Source organism: Podarcis gaigeae (genome assembly GCF_964106915.1).
Source record: "Podarcis gaigeae genome assembly, chromosome: 7".
NCBI classification, from domain to species: domain Eukaryota; kingdom Metazoa; phylum Chordata; class Lepidosauria; order Squamata; family Lacertidae; genus Podarcis; species Podarcis gaigeae.
The window spans coordinates 25,389,528-25,410,231 of NC_139683.1; the positions used below are offsets into that span (position 1 = coordinate 25,389,528).

Below are 20,704 nucleotides of genomic sequence, written 5' to 3' on the forward strand. Positions count from 1 at the left end.
TCTTTTAATTTACATTTCCAACAGGCTTTATTGTTCAATTTATACATTTTGGCCAATTTGACCTGGGTAATATACCACCAGTACATAATTTTTCCTAAATGTTTTCTCGACTCCCGCTTATGGGTCCTTGATCCTAGAAATTTGGCCAGTCTTTCTCATTTCAGCCAAATTCTTTCTCATTCAGCAAAGCCTTGGAACCATTAAAAGCAGATTCCATTGGTATCTTCAATTATCTGCCTTCTTTTGGAGCTGAAGGCCAATAAGCACTTAAGTTGCAGAAACGTAGAAGAAAGATGAATGAAATAACATGTGCCCAAAACTTCATTCACCCCCCTTGGGGCCCCAATCTCATCCTGCACATCTACAGAAACAGAGACAAAAATATAATACTACCCTACCTTAGAAGGCTTTGTAAGGATTAGTGACATGATATACGCAAAGCGCTTTGAGCACTCAGGGGAAGAATGCTACATAAATTCTGATCTTTCCCCATTTGAAAGGACAGCATCCAGATTTTGAGGACTCTCTATAATAATAAAAATCAATTTTATTTATATCCCGCCCTCCCCAGCCGAAGCCGGGCTCAGGGCGGCTAACAACAATAAAACAGTACAACACAACACAACACTCTAAAATCATTCATTATAAAATTAATCCAAATCCAAATCTTAAGGGCTTAATAGAGCATTATTGCTTCCCCCTTCACGTTTGGGACATGTGCAGAGAGTTGCACACCCAAGCAGTGTACTGGGGCATTCCAGGGAACAGGAGATTAGTGCATGGCTTCCATATCACAAACCAGCCTTTTCTATTGCTCTGTGCTGCAAGTTACTCAACACCAAGCGTAATTCTTCAATATATTTTTTTTAAAAATAAACACTGGCAGAAAATCAAAGAATGTACTGAAAGCCCATGAAAGGCGTTTTCAAACTAAACATGGAAAGAATGCTAGAGATAGAAGTGGTTCTGTGGTATCAGATGATGTCCAGCTTTTGTAAGAGTAACATTTTTCCTTCATTATATGCTCCTTATAGAAAATGGAAATCTCTACATTCCCATATGCTCTGTGCCTTGGGTGTTATTCCTTAAACTTTTCTTTAAATTTCATCTCTCTCTCTGTCATGCACACATACTGTGCTGAAAAATGGACAGTGTAGCTGTAAATATTTTTCACTCTTTTAATAGGAAATCAGAATTCACATTTTTAACAGGTCTCTGCACACCTAACCAGTATACCTACCTTCTTCATAAGTATCTACAGGCACCACCACCCCAACTTACGTAGGGGTTACGTTCCGGGCCCCTGCATGCACAAGTGAAATTTATTAAGTGGGAGCACCCTCTAAACACCCTTTAAACATCCTCTCTGCTGCTCTTTCTTCAATCCATACCAAAAATACTGTATCCAAATATTCACAACTGTATCCAAAATACTGTATCCAAAAATACTGTATCCAAAATACTGTATCCAAAAATACTGTATCCAAATATCCACAACTAGAATTGAAGATCTGGGGCCAGCAGGAGGCAGGAGCAAGCGAGGGAAAGAGGCTGCGGCTGCTGCTGCTGCAGTACCCCACACGTCAGCTGTTGGATGGGAAGGCTGAGCAGCATAAATAAAGCCCCGCTGCACCTCTAGTCTCTTCAGGGCTTCATTCACCCTCAGTGACATTCTCTTCTAGCTCTAGGGAGGGTCTCCTCACAAGAACTCCTCCCCAGTTCTCTCCCGCCATTTCCGGGTTTGAATTGAATTATTTACATCCTACCAACGCAGGTATATGTAGTCACGTGTGAGTGATTGTGCATAAGTTGCAGAATGCCTGTACTGTATTTTGGAGTGACCTCCAACTGCTGCAAAATCTATATAAAAAAAGAAAAGAAAGCCTGACATCATTCACCTGCAACCCAGCACCGGAGATCTGCAATAGTTGGCCAATGCTTATAGGCACATTCCCAATCCCCATTTTGATGATCGTCCAGGCGTTTGTTGAATCATCCAAATATGTATTTTGGTGCAAATTGGAATGTATACCTGACGCAGGGCCATAAGTTGTAACACATGGCTAGCCCACAGTTGCAGCTGCTTTGAGGTTTTTACTACAATCAAGCGTACAAATGTTATTACCTAAATAAATTTCAGGCACCAGCATTTTGTGTTATTTTCACGAATAAACACATTTAAGTGCAGAATTTACTCCACCATATACATTTTTCTACACGTTAGTCAAATGGACAACTGAATTGCAAATTTCAAAGGATGTCTGTGTCTTGATTCATATTTCATTTAAGGAAGGGCAGATTAGATAGGTTCACCTGTAAATGCAACCCAAAACAAATTTATCCCATCCCTAACTGCAGCTCACCTGAATGGTGCTTTTGTTTCTGCCATTAGTGGATGTCCATATTATGTTTTTATATATGCTGTAAGCTACCTAGAGTGGCTGGGGAAACCCAGCCAGATTTGGGGGGATATATATATATAATTATTATTATTATTATTATTATTATTATTATTATTATTATTATTATTATCATTATTAAGCTAACACACACATTATTGTCCTTTGTTCCATGCTTCTCAATGTACTTTTTCCTTGCTCTATTTATCCTGCCACTGGCTGTCTTCTGCTTTCACACTTGTGTTCTTTCTTAATTCCACGCCTCTTCATATTCTGTCATTCTTAGGTGTCCATACTGACTGCAGTGTAAGTACGGTATGTTCTTCGCTCTTGAGCCCCTAAACAGTATTTGCCTGAGTGTCTGTGAGGGGTGAACCTCTAGACCAGAGGTTCTCAACCTTTTTGAATCCACAGCTCACTTGACCAACTACATTCTTTCTGCAGCTTCCCTGTGGGGCTCAGGAGCCCAGTTATGTCACCCCTTGCCTGCGGAGCTGGCAGCCCCACACCCCTTTTCAAACCCTTGAAAACCCTTGTGGAGTGTTCCTTCAGCCTCCTCTCTTCTCCCCTCTCCTCAGGAGTTGTCTGGGCAGCCACAGCTGCCACCCCTGGTCTCTGAGTTGCCCCCGCTCCCCCAAAGAGAGGTGCCTCCTCACACTGTCCTACAGGGGCCTGGGAAGCACCCACTGGCCATCCCCAGAGGCAACATTCACCTGGGGAGCTTGTAACTGGGACTGCTGCACCTGTGCAAGCCTTTGGGAAGCAGAGACGTGAGAGAGACGTTAGAGGAAGGGTGGAAGGAAAGAAGAACAGAGGCCAGTGTTGCCCACGGCACCCCGGTTATCATTCAAGGCACCCCAGGGTGCCACAGCACAATGGTTGAAAACACTGCTCCAGGCTGCTTACCTGACTCCTGTGTCGGCTTTCTTTACAGCGCAGGTGAACTGAAGTCCTTCTGCTGCTTCATCTGCCACTCCCTTACAGTTAGCAGGTTTGCGCAGGGCCTCACCTCAGTGGATCTAGTTGAGATATAAACAAATGAGAGTGTAGTTGGGCTTGATAATACGAAGGTCAAGATGTCAGCATTTCCCCTCCCTTTTGCTTTCAGTGGCTGCAGGCAGGGTTGAGTCATCTTGTATAATAAACTTCTTTTTTCAACTCACGTCCCAGAGCATGGCAACATACTTATTACTCAAGGCCAGGGTTGGTTCCTATAGGAATTGTGATAAATAAGAGGAAGCCCATGATGTACACAGGAAAAATCTGCAAGAATCCATGATTCATGTTTTCTGTCACAGCGATAAAGAAAACATAGCCCTGCTGCAGGTGCAACTATGCTCCTTTCTCTGGAAAATAAGCACAGCTCATCACGATTTTTATAACTGTGTAGGATATTTCAAAAAACATTTTGCCCTTTGTCACTCCCTGTTAACCACTAGTTTTCCTGCAGTATATTCAGTGTTTTTTTCTAAAAAATACGTTTAGGGGGACTCTCATTTTCCTACTCATATTGAAATACTGCTCTACAATGAGACCAAACTTAGATTCACAAAATGTTTAGGGGTATGCGTACGCCTGCGTCCCCCCCAGAAAAAAGCACTGAGTAGATTTAACCAAAACATTTATAAAATGCTCAATATCGAAACTGGATCATATCAAGCATATTTAGACTAGAGACAAAGAGCTGATGAAGGTATAATAGAGACATGGTTGCAAATAAAATCAGATTTGTAATCTTAGAGCTTGGAATCATACAAAGAAATGCACTTCCACGCAATGCAATTCAGGACTGCCAAAAGGACATACTCCTTAATGAATGGAATTAGCTATCATAACATGCAGCGGTGGTGAAAGGCTTAGATGACTTCTTTATTTTTTATCAAGATTTTTCAAGTAAATGAAGATCGTATTTGCATAATAGCAAACAAGACGCTTAAGACATAACGAGGAACTTAGTCCTGATGCTACTTGCGGATGCACAGGAATAAAAAGAAAACACACACAATCATGAAAAAAATATACAGACTGCAATATGGAAAGCCAATGATGATAGTTTATAGATTTTAAGCTAAGGACCAAAATTGTTTAGGTACATAATGGGCAATATAGATTTGAGGGGAAGACTGTTCCCTGTTGTCTCAAAACAAATTCAGCAAACAGAGATAAAGGGCTTATTATCCAAATTTACCTTTCCTCCACTCTTTCCAAGCGTGGACAGTGATTTAAAACAGCATGTTGGAGCACCTTTTTTTCCCTTTTTTTTTTTTTTTTTTTTTTGCTCCAGAGCTTTCCTTGCAAAAGCCCACTCTTTAAAGCTCAATTGGAGCAAACGTCATTCTGTGGAAAACATAAATTGACGTTTGTTCTGATTAAGATTTAAAGAGTGGTTTTCTCAGGACAGATTTTTAAAAAATCCATTTGGACATGGAACTTTAAAGTGCAGACCTCTGCCTGGCAAAAGAGGGACAAAAAAGCAAGTGTGGATAAGACCCAAGTAACTGAGAAAGATTTTTTTAGATTTAACCTCTCTAAATTGTCTGTTAAAAGTGCCCCTTTTTTGCAGCTGGCCTTCTGACGTGTTAGTAGGGCTTCCTTGCAAGAACAAAAGTAATCTTGTATCTCTGCTGTTTCTGAAAGTTATCCTCTCACAATTTAGATGAGTATCCATTATTAATCTAAGATGAGCTATCTGTAGACTGGAACCTTTGAAATGTAATATCTAATAATGGATATTGGCACTGAATGCTGTTCTTTCCATGCTTATCATCTGGGGCCCAGGACCTGCACATCTCTGAGGGATTTCTGGAGGCCAGATAGGTTTTTTAATATAAAAAAGGTATACACATTTTTTTAAGTTCCATTGTGCATTACACATTTATGCAAGGCTCTTTGGTAGGCTAAGAAAAAAGCACACCAAGTGGGACCTCTAAAAACGATTATGAACAATATCTTAAAGAAAGGAGAAACCCCAGAGACCTGGAAAGAGGCATATATTACGTTTATCCCCAAACAGGATGCAGATTCAACCCAGGTTAAAAATTACAGACCAATTTCACTCCTAAACACAGATTATAAGATATTTGCAGGAATTCTGGCAAGAAGGCTGAAGATTTTGCTATCAGAAATTATTCACAGGGACCAGGCGGGATTCCTGCCAGGTCGGCAGATGAGAGACAACACAAGAAATATAATTAATATGCTAGAATACCTGTCTGTTAGGATTGACAAACAAGCTATAATGGTGTTTGTAGATGCCGAGAAGGCATTCGATAACGTGATATGGAACTTTATGTTGAAGAACTTAGAACACATGGATGTGGGTAACGATTTCTTTAATGGGGTAAAAACAATATACACAGAACAGAAGGCCAAATTGATCATAAACAATATGGTGACGGAGGAGATAAGGATACAGAAGGGAACAAGACAAGGATGTCCGCTTTCTCCGTTACTATTTATAACTGTGTTAGAAGTCCTTATGAACTCAATAAGACAAAACGATAATATAAAAGGAGTATCAGTAGGACAGAATGTTTATAAGACCAAAGCCTTCGCCGACGACTTAGTAATAATGACAGAAGAACCAGCAACGGCAATAGGGGAAATATTAAAGGAAATAGAACAATTTGGAGAAGTGGCAGGCTTTAAATTAAACAAGACAAAAACGAAAATGATAGGAAAAAACGTGGACCCAAAGATAATTGAAACAATCCAACAACAATCGCAGATAGAGATGGTCAAAAAAGTCAAATATCTCGGCATCTGGTTAACACCTAAAAACATAGACTTATTTAAAAATAATTATGAGCCGATGTGGAAGGAAATAAAGAAAGATTTAGAGAAATGGGGAGGGCTAAAATTGTCACTCTGGGGAAGGATTAATGTAATCAAGATGAATGTCTTATCAAGGTTGATGTTTCTATTCCAGACCATCCCTATAATCAAAGGGAGTCGAATCTTTAAGGAATGGCAAAGGATAGTCTCAAGATTCATATGGCAGGGCAAAAAACCCAGAATTCAGTTTAAATTACTGACAGACGTAAAGGAAAGAGGGGGCTTTGCCCTGCCGGATCTGAAACTGTACTATGAGGCATCATGCCTATGTTGGATAAAAGAATGGGTAAAATTGGTGAATACGGAGCTGCTCGATTTAGAGGGCTTCGATAATAGATTCGGCTGGCACGCGTACTTATGGAAGAACAAAAGGAAAGAACACAAGGGGTTTGCGAATCACATTTTTAGAGGGCCGCTAATCGAAGTTTGGGAAAGATATCAAAATCTGTTAGAGCCGAAAACACCACATTGGCTTTCACCTCTCGAAGTAATGAGTACAAAAACCATTAATATGAGAAGCAATTGGGCAACTTATGATCAGCTACTAACTAAGGTTGAAGGGAAATGGAAGCTAAAACCGTATGAGCAAACAAAGGAACATGTTTACGATTGGCTACATCACCATCAGGTGAATCAGATGTTTAGTAGAGATATCAAAGAAAGAGGCTATGCAGATAAAGACTCAAAATTCCAGACAGAAATAATAAACAATAAAGTGAAAATTATATCTAAGATATATAGGATGTTGTTGGACTGGAATTTAGGCGATGAGGAAGTCAAATCGGTGATGATCCATTGGTCAAGGGATATAGGTCATAGTATACAGTTTGAGGATTGGGAGAAACTTTGGAAGGAGGGGGTAAACTTTACGGCGTGTACTTCGATAAGGGAAAACGTCATGAAGATGTTTTATAGGTGGTACTTGACACCCATGAAATTATCAAAAATGTATAAAGTGGATAATAAGTGCTAGAGATGTAAAGACATAGAGGGCTCCTTCTACCATATGTGGTGGGAGTGCAGAAGGGTGAAACAATTTTGGGAGAAAGTACACACTGAATTGAAGAAGATATTAAAGTACACGTTCATAAAGAAACCAGAAATCTTTCTTCTAGGGATATTAGGACAAGAGATAAAAAAGGAAGATCGCAGATTGGTATACTATGCGGTTACGGCAGCAAGGGTAGTATTAGCCCAGAAGTGGAAACTACGGGAAACCCCAACGGTGGAGGAGTGGAGATCTAAGTTGTCAGATTACGCAGAGTTGGATAGATTAACAGGAAAAGTTAGATACATAAGAGACCAAGTGTTCACCAAAGATTGGGAAAAGTATGTAGATTATCTGGAATGTATTAGTGAAAGGCAAATAACGCTAAAGGGATTTAGAGACGCACTGTGAAAGACTAAGAGTTATTGTGCAAAGCAAACAGGAATTAGGAATCGGTATAATGACAATATAAGTAATGAAACGTGTAATTTTATTTATTGCTTCGAATGATTTACGGACAGGCTGAAGGAAGCCCCGTAAGAGACAACTATGTTATGGATGATATGGAAATGATAATTGCTGTTTATTATTTTTAACTTTTCTTTTCTGTGTATTTTCTTTGTATTTGTGTGTTACCTTGTGTTCTTTTTGGAAATAACTAATAAAAAAGAATGAGGAAAAAAAAAAGAAAAAAGCACACCAAGAACTCTGGCCAATATAAGTTTCAATAGTGGGAGTGGTCCCTACTTGCAAATCAATAGTCAATTGTAACAAATACTAATCATTCAAAAGTATGTATTCTGACAAGGATTCCAAACTCAAATAGAGATTCCAAACTCAAACAGAGATTTCAAACTCAAACTCATAAGGATATGTATAACACAATAATTCGTTACAGTATTAGAGATAAGAGTTTATGAGTAGAGATAAGTTCATGTTAGTCCATAGTCAAATCTGATGTGAAGATCTTAGTTTCAATCATTGAGTAGAAGTCAGAAGTCAATTATGGATCAGAGACCAGGACAGGGCCCTGTGTCTTCCTGAACACGCAAACACTCAGATGGTGGACAACTTTGACGGCTGTAAAAAGAGGATTGGACAAATTCAATGGTACTCTGAGCCATGTTGACTCTTGCCCTCCTTCCACGGTCACAGACAGTCATGTTTCGGAATGACACTTGCTAGAGACCACAGGAGGGAGGAGTGCTCTTGCACTCGGGTCCTGTTGAGAGTTTCCCATAGGCATCTGGGTTGTCACTGTGAAAACAGGATGTTGCACTAGCATACTACGCAACTGTCCCATTTTAAGCATTACATCCTAGCTTCTGATCCCAATCCCGGATGCCCTGTTTTGGCTGCCATGCTCTGACCACGCCAGAAGACAGGACCAAAAGTTGCAGATTTTTTTCATCCTGCGCTGTGGAACATGTCAGTTGGAAGTAAAACATACCTTGCCCCCTCCCCCACAAGCCCACATCACCAATCTTCTTCCTCCTTCCACCATGGCTTTCCAGCCAATGTACTTCCGGAAGCCATTACCGCTGCGTTTCAAATCTTAGGAAAATAAACTTTATACTGTTTCGCTGGTTGCTCATGGAGCTAACCTAACATAAAATGTAACCAGCTCCCATAACCTTAATTTTATAGTAACAAACAATATTTCAAAGGACTTCTGCTTATCATGGGAATTCTGAGACTTCACTGCACGCTAGGTTTACAGATAAATGTGCCATGAAAATAAGAGACTTTTTGATTGCTTTGAGGTGTTGTTTTTTCTACAATCAAGCAGTGTATGAAATAAAATTAATTTTTGGCATTTAAAAAAAAAGAAATCAACCTGCAAAAGAAAATGCCTGTTTGATTAAATTCAGAGCTTAATCACATAAGCCCAATATTTCCTCTCTATCAACTTCAGGCCTCTTCTTGCGTTTTTAAAGGCAAGGTTCACGGCTGTCTTCTCTCACAGTTTTCTCTTGGAGGTAAATTCATTAATTATAGCTGCATGTATCTTCAAACACAGGTGTGGCTTGTGAAACTGTACCCATAAGTAAAGATTTATTTCCTCACATGTACATTCTGTTTTCTTTTTTTTCCCCATGACTGTGCTTGCACTGGCATTCTGCATCAGTTTGGGATATATATATATATATATATGCACACAATCAGCTCAATCCAATAATTCCTTGCAGGCACAGAACTTCCATCGCTCATACAAACCCGCAAGCGTTTTCCCATACGCTTTAGTGGAGGGGGGAGTTCTGTGCATACATCCCTTTGCTTTCCCACTACATCTCATTAACCTACTTACAGACCTGTTTTGCACCATGTCTTCTTCTTCTTCTTCTTCTTCTTCTTCTTCTTCTTCTTCTTCTTCTTCTTCTTCTTCTTCTTCTTTTCTCTCTCTCTCTCTCTCTCTCTCTCTCTCTCTCGTACTGCAAAACATACAACTGCAAAGAATAAAAATGTGGTCTACTATGAATGGTTTCACACAAACTATACCACTGGCGGGAAACCTGCAACCATCAAGATGCTGCTGGACTTCAATTCCTGTAATCCTTGCCTACAAACAATGCTGGCTAGAGCTGATGGGAGAGTCAGGTGGCACCTGGAGAGCCACATTTCTAGAGTAAAGGGGAACTCCTGCATCTCGTGCAAGAGGGAAGTCGTGTGAAGAGCTATGTATGCTCCCAGAGCAGAAGCCACTCATGTACCTCTCGGCAGGCAGAGCAGGCAAGTTGTCCCTTCGGCTGACATCACACTGGAAAGGGACAACCTTTGCATGCAGATAAATGTTTGATCCCAGGCAATTCTTGTCAAAGGTGTCATGCAGAAGGTGGTGGCAAAGAACTCTGTCAAGCCCCTGGAGAGCCACTTCCAGTGAGATTGGCAATGCTAGGCTAGAGACGGAGAAATAGTTTGAGATGGTAGAATGAAGCTTCCTTTCGTAGAATCACAGAATTGTAGAGCTGGAAGGGACCACAAGGGTCATTTAGTTCAACCCTCTGCGATGCAGGAATCTCAGCTAAAGCATCCATGACGTCCAACCTCTGTAATCCTTTGTTTACAAAGAGAACTGTTCATAAACCATCATCATCCCATGGTGATGCTATGCACCACGTTTAACTATTAAACTCTCCTGTGTTAGATCTGTTTTCCATAGGAAACTGCCTTATGTCAGGGCAGTCTATTTGTCCACCTCAATCAGAACTGTCTGCTCTGAGTTTATTCTGTTCATATATATATATATATATATATATATATATATATATATATATTGTTTAGTTGTGTCCGACTTTTCGTGACCCCATGGACCAGAGCACGCCAGGCAATCCTGTCTTCCACTGCTTCCCGCAGATTGGTCAAACTCATGTTCGTAGCTTCGAGAACACTGTCCAACCATCTCTCTGTCATCCCCTTCTCCTTCTGCCCTCCATCTTTCCCAACATCAGGGTCTTTTCCAGGGAGTCTTCTCATGAGGTGGCCAAAGTATTGGAGCCTCAACTTCAGGATCTGTCCTCCCAGTGAGCACTCAGGACTGATTTCCTTTAGAATGGATATATATATTATATATATATATATGCTTTCGTAGATTTTCACGGGTACAGGAATGCAGGTTTTGGTGTCCTCGGGTGTCTTCCCGTGTAAAAGTTGGGGTGTCTAGGCGACGTTTCGACGAGGTCTCACTCGTCATCTTCAGGCTGGTGCTTTCGGCTAAATATATTCTATATTCTAAATATAGCACATTAAATATGGCCATGCTATATATATATAGCACATTAAATATGGCCATGCTCAGATTCTGCTCAGTATCCTGCCAATGCACCAAAATCTGAGAAGTTTCACCCAGAAATAGAAGTTATTTCCACAAATAATTGGCCAATTTCAAAGCTGTTAGGAAGATTGTTACCTAGCACCACTGGTGTATCTCCATAGTGAAGGGTGCTGTAGACATTACTTTATGAGCGCACTCCCTAAGAGATCCTGGGCAAAGCCTCAAAGGATACCAATGATTCAGAATAATTTGTGCATGTGTGCCATTAACCGCTAAATTTGTCAGTGCTTTGCACGCTATAATGACTTAGCAATCTTTGCATGTTTTCTAATTACTGGAGCCCCTTCTTGCTCTTAAAATTATGCCTTCATGTTCTATGTAATTACCCTAAAGGGGTGAGATCAGAAGTTGTGCGTCACCTGCAAGATTAAAAAACAAAAACATGGATTTTATTCTTTCTCCCTTTCATTCTCTACCTATATTGGCCAACTAATCATATCAATAAAAGTACCTCTTGCTTTTCAACTTGCAGGTGATAATTTGGGCATTTTCCAGAGACAGTTACTAAAGGTTGAACCTGTTTGTACTGAAATGATTGCTTCAAATGTAATTCCACTTGTGTCTTGCTCCTTAAATGTCACACTGCAGTGCCCCCTGCTGGTGGAGATATCCTAAAGTTTGAACAAAATCATTGGAGTTGCTTGTGCTTTTTAGCGACGCTCTTCTCACAGCAAGAAACATAATATTTTGCAACAATCTTAATCTCATAGTTTTTCTTATCCCAGCACTTTGGGAAATCTCACAATTTCTCTTCTTGAAAAAGACATAATTGGTGCCTGTGCAGCAATGCTGTCTTGCCAGCTGTGAACTACATCCCAAATTGGAGCTCTGTTGCTTAAGCGTTTCATAGAATTGTAGAATTGCAGACTTGGATAGAGTCCTGAAGATCATCTAGTCCAACCCCTAGCAATGCAGGGATCTCATCTAAATCATCCATAACGGATGGCCATCCAAGCTGTCCAAGAGGAGGAGTTTGTCCAAGAGGAGGAGTTTGGATTTTCCAGGGAGTCTTCTCATGAGGTGGCCAAAGTATTGGAGCCTCAACTTCAGGATCTGTCCTCCCAGTGAGCACTCAGGACTGATTTCCTTTAGAATGGATATATATATATATATATATATCCATTCTAAATATAGCACATTAAATATCACTACCCGAAGGAGTCTCAAAGTGGCTAACATTCTCCTTTCCCTTCCTCCCCCACAACAAACACGCTGTGAGGTGAGTGGGGCTGAGAGACTTCAAAGAAGTGTGACTAGCCCAAGGTGCTGCATGTGGAGGAGAGGAGACGCGAACCCAGTTCACCAGATTACGAGTCCACCACTCTTAACCACTACACCACACTGGCTCTCCAAGGAAGGAGATTCCAGGTCCTTTAATTGCAGGTGTCGAGGCCTGACGCTGGAATCATTTGTATGTGCTCTACTAGCAAACTGCAGTCTCTCCCCCCACCCCAAATGTTTGGAGGAGCCAGGTTCACCTCCCTCCCAGGAGTGGTTAAAAGCAGCTTCAGACCTCATACTTGTGAGATCCTCGATATCCAAACACAACCAGTGGCAAGATTGCAATCCCCAGGCTACTTCTTTCACCTCTCACAGGCCTTTTGGTTCACCACATGACCCAGAAAAACTGCCTGTGGACAAACGCCGGCTCCCTCGGCCTATAGAGCACGGTGAGCGCGCAACCCCAGAGTCGTCCGCAACTGGACCTTATGGTCAGGGGTATCTTTACCTTTTTATGCCTTCTGGATTCCTAGGTTGGCAGGCTTGTGTTTCTTCAGGTTATCTACGGTCCTGACACTTCTCTTTCTTTAGAAATGAAGTGCTGCTTGCTGAGCCTACAGGATCTGAAACAGCGTGCCAGAGAAAGCAGGTGTGGCATATTTATTTTTATTTTTTGATGGTGCACTTAATTATTGCTGATTTGGAAGTGGGAACTTTTTGATACACACCAGCATAAGCCAATGGTGCTTTTTTTCTGCCAGAAACTCTTTTACAATTGTTTGCTATACCTCATAGAGATCAAACAGGCATGGTTATGAGTGGAAATTTTGAAACTGTGCCAGATTCATTAAAAAGGATACTGGCTCATGAGTAGGGGTTGATTTTGGGTTCAGAGGGTGTTTTCTCTCTCCCTCCCCCCCTTTTTTTTAATTTGCATTGCAACATTTATTTATTTAAAAACATTTTCCTGCTGTGTCTTGTACATGCAGAAACACCTGTGCTGTTACAGAGCTGACCTACTTATCCAAAAATAATTTTTCCTGTGTGGCTGTAACCACTTAAAAATATGTTATTCCTAGGCAAACTAAATTCATAGGGGAGATATTCCAGATCTTTTAATATACAGGCATATTGGATGGCTTAAGAGACTGGCAACGGGTGGCAATATTTTTTAACCTTTTGTGTTGTCAGTTCAAATACAGTGCATTCAGCATACACTGTACAGATTTCCTCAGTCAAGCTGCGTATATGTTTGAAAGTGCTTAGCCAGTTTGGTCCATTGGAGAATGTATTCGATTTATGCCTAGGACGATGCTCGCCCCATTATGAACTCATTTGGTGTCCTTGGGTCAGTCAGCCTCAGCTATCCATCTGTAAAATTAAAGAATTATTTGCATGCTTCTTATCTACGCCGTGTAGGTATGGGAAATCAGGACACATTTGCTGACAAGATACAAAAGGCACCAACTATCTGCACTTTCCAGAAACAAATTTAGTTCTGAAAGGCTTCCTCAGCTGGATAAATGGATCTTTGCCATGGATATCTTATTTTGTAGGGTTTTGGTTTTCTTTTAGATGTATATGTTGTTTTTGTGCTGTTTCTAAACTGTTTTTGCTGTGTTTATTGTACATCACCTTGAGACAATTGTATCAAAAATGAATAATATCATCATCAAATTGCTTATTGGACCCCACATAGAGCCTTAATAGCAAAAGGACTGACAGTTCAAACTAGGAGGGGGAGTCACTTGCCCAGGAACAAGGTCCACATTTAATCCAGATTCACATGGAGCAATTTTTTTAAAAAAGGCAGCCCCTTCTAGGATTCACATAGCCATTGTTCAAAGTTCCAGCAAGGCTTTATTTATTCAGACATGCAAGTTCCCTTTCTGCTTCAGCACAGCAAGATTACTATCCATAATCTCTGATTCAAAAAATGCCGGCAGACTCTTGGAGGGATGGAACAATCACAGCCTCTGGAAAGAGGATCACTATGCATTTGGTGACTGAAACAAGATCATTCACATTGTTCCATTATTCCTCCAGCTAATGCATCTTTTCCTTTATTTCCCCCCATGTATTGTTGCATCTCAACCAAATGATCCTGTATTTCTTTGTTAGCTTCACTTGCGCCTTTCAGATATTTGCACAGCTCCTGTATACCTTGACATAATGCTTTGCATTTTGTCTCCCATTCATCAGCAAAAGTCTTGTATGAATTAGACAACTCAATATGGGTGTTTCGTTCATTGTGGGATCTCTCTTCCATACTAGCTCGCTGCTGTACTTTTGCCTCCTTTACTTCTACTAAAAGATCTGCCACCTGTTTCTGTAGATTTTCATTTGATTTTTTTAGTTCACTGACTTCCTTTTCCATGCAAGACACTTCTTCTTTCTTGTTCTGCAGGTCATACTGAAGACCCACAATTTCACTTCTTTTTTCCCAAGCAAGAACCAGAAGTTCATCTGTTTTTGCCTTCAGTTCTGTAGCCAACCAAATGTTCTGATTATGCAAGAATTCTTTTTCATCCTCCCATTTTTTCTCAGAATACTTTATTGATCTCTGCAGCTCATCCAGCTTTAACTGTAGCTCTACCTTTGCAGCATTGGCTACTGTGAGCTCTTCTTTCAGACGTTTTACATCTTCTTGAATGCGCTCCAACTCTTGAGCTGACTTCCCCCCTATAACTTTGGGCGTCTTGGCCTTATCAGCCAATTCCAGGAAGACAGGCTCATCCCCTCCACCAGTGGGCAAAATGCAGGCCTCAATTGGCCTCTTTGGACTACTAGTGGCATCTCCCACTTCTGGCATAAATTGGCTCTCAGGCAATCTTCATTTCTCCAAGATAAACTGCTCTACCTTTGGAACATTCAATGCAAGGCCTGCTTGGGACACACTCTGCACAGATCCTACCTCCTCATATTCTCTGGCAACCTGTTTCTCCTTTATTTCCCTTCTAAACATCGCTAATTCATACTTCTTCCTCTGCTCCCATTCTATCTGTTTCTGATGCTCTATCTCTCTCTGGTTTCTTTTATTGTCCTTCATCATTAATTCCAATTCTTTCTGATTCTCTTTCGTTTTCTTCCTCTGTTCCACTTCCAGACGTGTCATCTCCAGCACCTCCTTTATCTTCCAGTAGTCTATTGAGTCAAGATCCATAGTTGCATCCTTTCAAGCCTCTTTTGACCTGGGTGCTTTGTTACAGGGCATTCTCTAATTTCTCTCCTCAGACCCAAACAAAGTTGTCATGCTTGTTCTGCAATCAAATTTTGAAGCATTTCAAGGTGACTCGCTGATTTTATTACACTGTTTCAAAAATCCCACTAACATGTATCTCACACATTCAAATCTTACAAATTCTCCTCTCAGATGCATAACTCTTATATATTAATAACCCATAACTTCAAATCCCACACCGCTGAGGCCAAATTGTGAATCTGCTCTAGCAGATTTAGCTCCTATATATTAGGATCCTACTCTGCTACTAAATTTTGATCCCACTCTCACAGTTTTAACTCCTATCTCACAGCTTTGGATCCCACCAGGCTGCCAACAAATTGTGACATTTCCTGGGCAAATCTACAAGCTCCTGTCCCCAAGTTCTCACTAAAGTCAGTTCCTCAGCTACTCCTCTAAGTCCAGACTAAAAATACATGAAACTGCCTATTCTACCTTTAAGAACAACTGTCCTAACTCTGTTACATATACTTCAATTATGCCTCTTGTTCCCCCTTTCCCTCAGACTCTCACAGCCAAATCTCTCTCCTTTCAACTGTCATTTTCCAACTGACTCTCTCTACCTGTCATTCAACTTTAACTCCGCCCACCATTCCATTCCACTTCTCTGCTGTCTGTCCTTATTGCACTCACTCTTCTGTCACAGTCAAGCGAGGCCCTAACCAGGAAGGTGCTGCTATCCCGCCATAGAATCCCAACCACCAAAGTCTGAATCCCCACCTGAGTCATGCAGCAGTGCCTCCAGTGCTTTTTTTTTCCTTAAAAAAATGTTTAGGGGTACTTTCATTTTGACTCAAGAAAATCACCATTTTATAGTTCAAATCAGGGAAAATAAATGCAGTAAATGGACAAAAGTACAGTCGTACCTCGGGTTAAGAACTTAATTCATTCTGGAGGTCCATTCTTAACCTGAAACTGTTCTTAACCTGAGGTACCCCTTTAGCTAATGGGGCCTCCCACTGCTGCCGCGCCACCACCGCACAATTTTTGTTCTCATCCTGAAGCAAAGTTCTTAACCCGAGGTACTATTTCTGGGTTAGCGGAGTCTGTAACCTGAAGCGTCTGTAACCTGAAGCGTCTGTAACCCGAGGTACCACTGTAGAAAGAACAAGCTTCCATTTGAGATTCAGGAAACGTTGGGAAAGGAAATGAAGCTGCCATCGGAGGTGGTAACAATGAAACTGACCAATCACCATGCTAGATTCCAATTCCTACTTCACACATTAAACGCCCGCTTCTGTCTGAGATTCAGGAAACACTGTGACAGGAAATGAGGCCGCCATCGGGGTAGCAACAGAACTGACAGTTTTAGTTTCTTCTCCCGTTAGATTCACAAAATGTTTAGGGGTATGTGTCCCCCCAGAAAAAAAGCAGTGAGTGCCTGTAAAGCAGCAGCAGCGGGTTCCAATTAGATTTCACTGAAAGCCACCACTTCCCCACGAGCAAGGGAAGTTGCAAGGAAAGCAGGGAACCTGTGGGGGCACCACCTCTTGGGGTTCTGCTGCCTGAGGTGGCTGCCTCAGCCTGCCTCATGGCCAGGGAAGCGCTGGTCCTAACAAACAAAGGAATTGAGGAGGGGGTGAGATCCAAATGAGGTGGTTTGAGGTGGGAGAGGTGTTTTGGCAAGCAGGTGATGGTAGGCAGGGCTGGTGAGTGAAATGAGCAAGGACACAGCATAATAAATATATATACACTTCCATTTCCAAGAGTGTGAAGGGAAGATGGGGCGGTGCTGCTTTGTCTTTGAAGCTCAGACATCAAGCAACTGAAAATTTGTCAAAATTGTGTGAGTGATGTATTCATCACCAATATGGCTCATCCTCCGCCCCCCCCCCCCCCACACACACACTTTCCCCATCACTTTGCTTACTGCAGAAAGTCTTATCTTATGGGGAAGAAACGGCTTTGTTGCACAAGAGCTCCAAATCAGCTTGAGTTGTCTAAGCTGAATTTGCCAGCATGGGATTGAATTCCCCCGAAAACAGTCTGAGAGCATACTCTATCCCTATCTGCTCTGATATTGCTGTCCATGTACACATGTACATGGGCACTTGCTAAAGCTGCTAGGGAACTGAGCCAAAAGGGAGAAGGTGCTATTTTGTATTGCAAATGTGTGCCGCTGCATTTCTGAGGGACACCTGAAAGGCTGCCAACAATGTATTTGACTTGTACATTCCTTAAGCCCCTCGCACTGAAGCAACAAGTGCTCCCTTTCCACATCTGATGTATTTTGAGACAAAAGGTTTCTTTAAGATGTCCCCCCCCCCCCCCCGCAAGCCTTCAGGCTCCTCCTGATCCTTTTTCAAATTACAGAGATGATGGTATACCAGGGAGAATTGTGATTAGTCTAAACTCTCCACAGCTGCGAGGGATGGATGTAAAAATTCCACTTGAGGATCCACAACTTCTGGACTCAATTTACCTACATGACACCACGACCTAAACCAAGGGAGTGCTTGAAAAAGACTTGGAGAGGCATCAGGGCTATTCAGTTTCTTCCATAGCATCAGCCACTGAGGGGCTCACAACCGCCCTGCCCAACACGTCTGTCATTATAGGGCAGTGATATTATAGGAGCCTTGAGAGGTGGAGGAAGGGGAACGGAACAATATAAAAAGCTCCAAGTACAAGAAAATCTAAAGAGGGCTTGCAATTCATTACTTATGGTGCCAAGAGGATTATAAAACACCTTGTAACTGAAAGGCTTCGCCTGTAGCTGTTAAGGACTGCAGGCTTTGCTTTTTCTTTTTAAAGAAAAAAAGGTGTCAGACAAATGTTGAGCGATCTTGGCAGGAGAAATCCAGCAATAGGTTTTCTGTCATTTTGCTTAGAAGAGACAATGATTCTTAGTTCAGAGGGGCTCTTCTGATTGTTTCCTTGGGTTACCAATCAAACACAACATAACAGAGCATTCCCTCTCTGTCACTTTTATGAATGAATAGAAAGAGACAATAGTGGCCACATGCCAAGGACTTTGAACACACGGCACACCAAACAGCATTTTATACCTATACACATTTGGAATATTTCATGGTACCTTTGCAGGTCCGAAGAATAATAGTTATTATAAGGCTGATAAAATTCAAGAGAGGAGAATACACATGTTTCTTAATTACACTTCCTGTATAAAATGTGAAGCTGTACTGGTTTGCAAAGAGGATGGATAGACAGATATGTAATATATATAACGAAAAATGGTAAGAGTAACAAACATGGAGGTAGTCTGAGCTGATTTGTTCCTCATAAAATATATGCTCCATCATCATAGCTTAATAAACAAATTAATTAAAGTGTAGAGAGAGAGAAATATATGGCATTACTTTCAATAGTTGACCACCTTTCTTTAAATTGGTCATTCTTAGTGTTGTATATTTTCAGTCCTGAAATGGAATATAAATTTAAGTCAACAGGGCAACTATTTGTCATTTGCCCTGCTAGCAAGCTAGGTGGTGCTGTTGCTTGCCTTAGTATATTTTATAGAATCATAAAATCGTAGAATTGTAGAGCTGGAAGGGATCCTAAGGGTCATCTAGTCCAACCCCCTGCCGTGCAGGAATGAGAACGAGCAGAGGCGGCCACTTTGAACCCACAACCGCTCAGCCACATTGTTTGATTTTGTATCAAAAAGGGAGTGCTCTTATTTTAAAAGAAGACATCACACAGTTGCAAATGCCTTCTTCCACTGCCACATAAAAAGACACAAGAATTTATCATTTCACAAAAAGAAAAAAGAAAGTGGGGGGAAGGAGGACCAAGTTGGCAACATACAGCTTCAGGGATTAAAAAGCTGTAGCCCTCCAGGTGTTGTCCAACTCCAAGTCCATAATACTACTTCAGTGGCATTTGCAAACAGTTGTACCCCCATAGTTGATTGCTACAAATAAAGATGGATTCACATCGAACCTGGGTTTGAAAGGCATACATAGTACCTCGGGTTAATTCGTTCCAGAGGTCCATTCTTAACCTGAAACTGTTCTTAACCTGAAGCACTACTTTAGCTAATAGGGCCTCCCGCTGCCGCCGCACCGCCGGAGCACAATTTCTGTTCTCATCCTGAAGCAAAGTTCTTAACCCGAGGTATTATTTCTGGGTTAGCGGAGTCTGTAACCTGAAGCGTATGTAACCCGAGGTACCACTGTATTACAGCCATCTTAGTCCTATAGTAACTTCCAGGAGAAAATTCTATGCACCCTTGCAATCTTACACACCTGTCTACGCACGTCCCACAGGCATCAGTGGGGCTTAGTCCCAGGTAAGGTTGCACAGGGCTGCAGCCTTGGAAAGTAAGTGTCATTGAGTACAATGACGCTTACTTCCGAGTAAACATTAGAGGATGCTCTGTGGTCCAAACCAGAGAAAGAAAATGTAGGAGGCTGACATATGACATCAGGGAGAACAACTAATAATAATAATAATAATAATAATTTTTTATTTATACCCCGCCCTCCCCAGCCAAGGCCGGGCTCAGAGCGGCTTACAAGCAATAATAAAAACAAGATGAATGATTACAAACTTAAAAACAAAAATAAAACACAACAATTAAAATAATGGAACATTAAAATATTAAAATGTAGCCTCATCGCAGGAGGAGAAGGAAAAGAAGGGGGGAAAAGAGAGAGGGGGGGGAGGGAGGGAATCAAACTGGCTCCAAGCCAAAGGCCAGGCGGAACAACTCTGTCTTACAGGCCCTGCGGAAAGAAATCAGATCCTGCAGGGCCCTGGTCTCATGAGGCAGAGCGTTCCACCAGGCCGGAGCCAGAGTTGAAAAGGCCCTGGCTCTGGTTGAAGCCAATCTAACTTCCTTAGGGCCCGGGACCACTAGGGTGTTGTTATTTATGGACCTTGAGGCTCTCCGTGGGGCATACCAGGAGAGGCGGTCCCGGAGGTACGAGGGTCCTAGGCCGTGAAGGGCTTTAAAGGTCAAAAGCAGCACCTTAAATCTGACCCTGTACTCCACCGGGAGCCAGTGCAGCTTGAAAAGCACTGGGTGAATATGCTCCCATGGCAGAGACCCCGTGAGGAGCCTCGCTGCAGCATTCTGTACCCGCTGGAGTTTCTGGGACAGCTTCAAGGGCAGCCCCGCGTAGAGCAAATTACAGTAGTCAAGCCTGGAGATGACCGTCGCATGGATCACTGTGGCCAAGTCAGGGCGGGAAAGGTAAGGGACCAACTGCTTTATGCGGCGAAGG

The 20,704-nt window shown here is 41.7% G+C and overlaps 1 long non-coding RNA gene across 6 annotated transcripts; it reads right to left on the reverse strand.

Moving 5' to 3' along the window:
* Positions 1-1,164: 1,164 nt before the first annotated feature.
* Positions 1,165-16,135, reverse strand: LOC310849552. Of its 6 annotated transcripts, none has more exons than XR_014566961.1 (7): positions 15,951-16,135; positions 12,783-12,897; positions 9,933-10,118; positions 9,534-9,653; positions 3,306-3,418; positions 1,496-1,860; positions 1,165-1,419 (listed from the first exon to the last, which is right to left on the reverse strand). It is a non-coding gene; the product is annotated as an uncharacterized lncRNA (long non-coding RNA). The 6 variants fall into 6 exon arrangements; XR_014566962.1 differs by lacking the exon at positions 9,933-10,118 and adding an exon at positions 11,505-11,664 and having other exon boundaries at positions 9,534-9,668; positions 15,951-16,133; XR_014566963.1 differs by lacking the exon at positions 9,933-10,118 and adding an exon at positions 11,505-11,664 and having other exon boundaries at positions 15,951-16,131.
* Between the last annotated feature and the right edge of the window lie 4,569 nt (positions 16,136-20,704).